The following is a 5961-nucleotide window of genomic DNA, read 5'->3' as shown; positions in this document are numbered from 1 at the left end:
AAGGAGTACAAATACAAATATGTAGGTGTAAAAAATACAAATACAAATATATAGAATGCAAAACCTTGTACTTTGTATGTATTTACACTGCTATAATAAATGGTGAATTTCTTTTTTTTCTTTTTCTTTTTCTTTTCTTTTTTTGTCTTGGAGATGGAGAATTTTTCATTTCTTGGTAGGTTCACCAACAATAAAAAGGTAAGAGTGATAGGATAGCAAAGAATAGGACAAAAACTGCATTAATCAACTATGAAAATTACATGATATATATTAGGAATCTTAATTCATAACAAACACAATCTTATAGCAAACCAGATTTGAGGAATCGCCATGAAAACACAAATTTTGCAAGCTGGTATTTCAGAGAATGGTGGGGTGAGATTAATCGATGTAACTTGAACATGAACGCTCAATCAAAGGATGTTGAACCAATTGCTAATTGATGATCGAAACCAGACACTATGAGATAGAAAATTCGAATTAACCAGTGAGGCACATTCTATAATCCCAGCAATAACATGTGTTTTAACCTAGGGAAATCTATGATGTGGAAAAGATATGCTATGGAAAGAGTTTTGACCAATTAAAATCTACCCGTAAATTTTGATAAATAACACCCTATTGGTTATCAGATTTATGATTCCAATTAATTAATCAGAGGTATCATATCTTTTCCATATCCTAATCAAACCCAACAAAACCAATGAATAACAATGAAGGTGTCCCAACATATACGATACCCATTACTCAGAAACTCTGCTTGAAAAAAGGAAGGGGTAATGATGCTCTGATGCACAATGATGAAGGTACCATTTGTAGCGGGGACGGATGAGAACTTCCCCGTAATTACACTGTTGGGTTGCTATTGAATGAGAATTAGGAGAGATGGGCATATGTCGGTGGTTCAGCAAGACAGCAGATTTGGGTCATTGGTTGACACTACAAAAAGGCCAGAACATAACTTTATTTGGATTTCAGTCGTTGATAGAGCTAAAAAACCTATTGCAGGTAGACGATGTCGAGAGAGCGAACTAATAATATGACATAATAAACTTACATGGGAAGCAAAACAAGCTAATAAACTAACAAAAACAAGAGAGGGACTCTCCGGCGGGTGGCAAAGATACATGGGAAGCACCTTGAGAGTTAAGTCAGGTCATATCAGCATGCTCTGATACCATCTGAAACCTCAGAGAAGATTATAATAACTGTGTTGATCAACTATGAAAATTACATGATATATATATATATATATAAGAGAAAACTTTTTATTAGTATTTCGTGTTTTGGGTTTAGTGTCACCTTGATCTCTGAACTTTAATACTGATAATTCAATATTCAAACTTTCAAAATATACCAATTCAGTACATATCCTTGACGGACTGTCAGTTAGTGTACAAAAAGACACAATTACCCTTTATCTTTTCGATAACTGAGAGAAAAGATTTTTCAAAATGATAAAAATAAACTCCATTATAATATCTTTTCTCTGCAAGTGGAAACCATTGCTCATCATTCCGTGCCCTAACATTCTGAGGATACCGGTTCTTGCCACCGGGGAAGATAAGTGGAATACGGCACCGGAAAATCCGAAATCGAAAGATTGTTCTCCCATTTGACACTGGTTGATTAACATAAGCACCCAAATCATCTCCTGTTGGTAGCACTTTTGAGCTCTCAACTACAGTTTGAATCATTAGCTTCTCGGTTGCGGTAGAAGCAGCTGCTGCTGCAGCCAACTTCATCTCTTTCGATTTCTTTTGAATTTCTGTTCTTGCCTTGTCAGTTAATAACTGTCTAGCATCAAATGCTGGAGAAGCCAAGCAATGCCTAACATAAGCTTCACTCACACTAGAGGGCTTAGCATTGGCACTAACATTTCCATTTACTTATATGCAATTGAGCTCCATTTAATTGGTGCTTCATTTCTAAAAGTTTTGGATACTTTTTCATCATACCCATTTCTAAAAGTGCTTTCATCAATCCTCCTTTTCTTCAGAACTAATAGCTTTGGAGAATGGAGGTTCAACATGGACAGCCAACGTTTTACAAGATGTAGCGTTCAGGACATTCTTCGTGAAACCCTTCTCCCGTGCTGTTGTCTTAACCTTCTCTCCTGTTCTCTTTACATTGCCATTTGTATGATGAAGTACACCAGCAGATTGGATGGTTGATCCATGAGCACCCACAACGCCAGCAGGGGTTCTAGGGAATGGGCTCCACTGGAAAGACATGTTTGGATACTCAAACCCAAACACAGAACAAAAAGCAAGGAACAACAGTTAATGTGGTATTGGTTGGAAGATACATTATGCCATGGACCCATGATTTTCATACACATTTTTTTGGAATAAATTGTTGAAAATGATCCCTATATTTTCTTTGTTTAAATTAAAGAGATTTTAACAACAAATAGCAAACGTGTAATAATGAAACAGACAATCAAACACAAAGTAAGCAAAAGTAATAGACACTAAAATTTACGTGAAAAATTCCTTAATGTGAGAGTAAAAACCATGAGACAGAAATCCAAATCATCCACTATCAATAATAATAATAGGATACAATGTTTTTTCTATCTAGTGACAACTAGATGATAAACATCAAGAAAGCTTTTGGATTCTAATAACAAAGCATCAACAAAAATGGATAGCAAACAAAAAATCCCTCACCAAGAGTGGAAGCACAACTAAGAAGTAAGAAGAGATGTTGAAAAAACGATTTGCCTTCTCTATTTCCGTTTCAGTCCTTATAAATCTTTTTCTTCTTCCCATAAAGTTTCTTTTCAAAACCTTTTTCTTTTTCTAATATTTTCCCTTAGAGAACTATTAGAATTGAGAGAATAGTAAGTTATTCTAATTCGTTGAATAGCCAAAGAACATATTGGCTTGCCTTGCAGGTCAATGCAAAAAACAGAGAAGTATGGATAGGCCCAATAAGATTTCTGATTTCCACTGCAGAGCTATAAACATTCAAAATGTCAAAAATCCACACTCTATGCACTCATACCTACCTGTAAATTGGCATCAATTCTGAGCTGGCACCTACCCCAGATGCACTTTGAGCCTATAAATTCTGACATTGGGCTGCATCATCATTCTCCCTACAAAAAAGTCTGTTTACTTTCCAACCCCTTTTCTTCTTTTTTGTCTTTTTCTTGTCTTTATTAGTGGATCCTACCTCATAAGGAGGGAACCCAACACAAATGACCAAGAATAGGAAGGGATAGAACCACCAACAAAGGCTTTCCTTATTTCTACAACCACAAAAGTTTTTCGGCATCTCTTAGAGGAGAGTTTGTTGTTTACATCTAAAGATACTCATATTGTACCTTGCACGAAGTACAAACCTAGAAAGTTTGAGAGTTGGGTCAGTTATGAATCAAACTCTTGGAACAGTTGCTTGAGCCATTACTTACGGGGTTCTTAGCTATGGGGTAGTTTGCTTGGATCACATTTGCTAAGGCTGCGTTTGGAAACGATGCAAATATGTGTGAATGCAAATATGTAGAGTGTAAAACGGACCATATAAATTGTAAAGTTGGGTTAGTTTTGCATTGACAAATTTACCTTTTTACCATATAGACTTTTAACTGTAATGGATACAAACACGAATTCCAATAAACATATGTTTTTTTTTTTTATCAAAAGCCCACTTGAATGAAAATTTACTTCTTTTTTATTGATGTACTTTTACATCTTATTATCAATGTAAATATGTAGGGCTGTTCATGGGTCGGGTTGGGTTGGTTTACTGTGATTTTTCCAACCGATCCAACCTAGTCAGGTTACCAGACATAGAAACCAAAATCGACCCAGTGTTAAACAAAACCGACCTGGTCGGTTTGAGTTGGGTTGGGTCGGTTTGGGTTGATTTCGGTTCTAAGTTCATCCCTGTGATAAAATCTTGCTAATTTTAAAAACTGTCATAAATTGAACATTATTTCAGCCATCTCTTATGATAAAATTTAAATGAAAAATTAATCACAAAAGTTGTTCATTAATCACTATTCACTAATCCAAAGTTTCTTGCAACCATTCAAAAACTAGGTGGCCTAATGGGCTTTGGAACTTTATGTTTGAACCAAGAACTAAGTCAATTCGGTTCGGATCAGTTTCAGTTTTCTTGTGTGAAAACCGAAACCGACCCAAATCATCGATTTAGGAATTTGCACAACCCGAAACCAACCCATGCTGATGAAAACCAAGGCGACTCGGATTGGGTCGGTCTGGGTTGGTCAGTTTGGTCGGGTTGGGCCTTCTTATGAACAGCCCTATAAATATGCATTGATCTGTCATTTGTTAATGCAAAAAAGTAATGTTGCTTAAATACAGGTAAAAGTGAACTCAATAGCCGGTTGCAGATGATCATTGAACAGGGGAGCCCTCCTTCGCGTGTGAAGAATTCTCATTGTTGTTTGTTCAACCCGAATCAAAGAGAAAAGAACCCTTTTCCCCCTTTCTTTTAACGTTTAATCTAATTTTTTTTTAAGATGTTACTTTTGTCATTTTGGAACTATTTAATTTGCACATGATGTGTGATGGTGTTGTCTTATGGTCCATTAAACTCAGTTTGGAAGGAGTACAAATACAAATATGTACAGTGCAAGTACATACAAAATACAAGGTTTTACACTACAAATTTATTTATGTACTCCTTCCAAACTGAGCATTAACGACAAGTACTAGATTGGCACGTTTTGAAAGTTTAGGCATTGAATTGTGACATTTTAAAATTCGGGGACCAAAGTAACACTATACACAAAGTACAATATTCTAATCGAGAATTTCCCTATGTATAATTAAGAATCTTAATTCAATTGAAACTTATCTATTCTCTACTCTCTCTCTCTCTCTCACATCCTTATCTTATCATAACAAACCTATTCTTATCTCAAGTCCACTTGTTGCATTCTATTTTATTTGCTAGGAATGTTGTTTTTTCATCTTGTCGCTATGTATTAAAGCTCGTCGATAAGATTATGGACCATACTTTAAATCCTGCTCGTGGTGTGTCAACTCCTGAATGGTTGAACTTCTATGCCCCTGTTAATAGTTGTTTTTTTTTCTCCTTTGAAGGCTTATTATGTTCCTGTTAAGTGTTAATTACTTTTATCCATGTGAAAGCCCATAGGCAAATTCATTCAACTATTAATCTCAGTTACATCTTTGGTCATAATAGAAGAGATAAAATCCGGTTCTAATGATCAGGTTTGTACAGAATTACAGGAGATGGCAAATTTAGCAAGATGATGTGTTACATTTAGAAGAAAAAGTAATGAGGAACCATCCAGGTGAGTTAGAAGACTCTTGCAACTGGCATGCTCCAAGTAGGTGAAGAGTTCTCCTCCAACAAGATCTTGAGAATAACTTCATCGTCACTTTCAAAGATGGTGTGAGAATTAAAGCCTTGCAAGGAATAGCTCGGCATGGACAAAAAAGCCCTCATGATCTCTGACAATGAGTGAGCTCTCGGCTAAGACCAAATTGCTGCCCCATGGGCCAACTGATCGTGGCATCAATGAAGGTTTCTTTCATGCTAGAATTACAGGATTTCAGTGTCACCTTTCATGGGATTGTAGATTCATTAGAGGACATGAGAACTTGCAAATTATTCGAAATGAAAACTTGATCATCTCATCATGGGTGTTGAAGATAACTTTGGATAACAAGCCCAGAACGATGGCTCTTTCCCAGCACCATTTCAATTGCTACTGTAGTAAGGTTAGTTGATGGCAGGTGGCAGATAAAGGTGTCAATGGACCAGTTTTGGATTAAACCCATCCAAATCAAACTCAATTTGGATGGATTGAACGGACCAACAAGATATACTAAATTGAACCAATCCAGACTTAATGGTCCAAAATATTTATTGGATTGGACCTAATCCATCTATAATGAATTTATATTGGATTAGGTTGGATTGAACCAATATCTCGTCGAAGATAAGAATATAGATGTC

Source organism: Nelumbo lutea, chromosome 3, assembly GCF_056320005.1.
Source record: "Nelumbo lutea isolate HS-2025 chromosome 3, American lotus-T2T, whole genome shotgun sequence".
NCBI lineage: Eukaryota > Viridiplantae > Streptophyta > Magnoliopsida > Proteales > Nelumbonaceae > Nelumbo > Nelumbo lutea.
Note: the sequence above shows the minus strand (reverse complement) of the source record.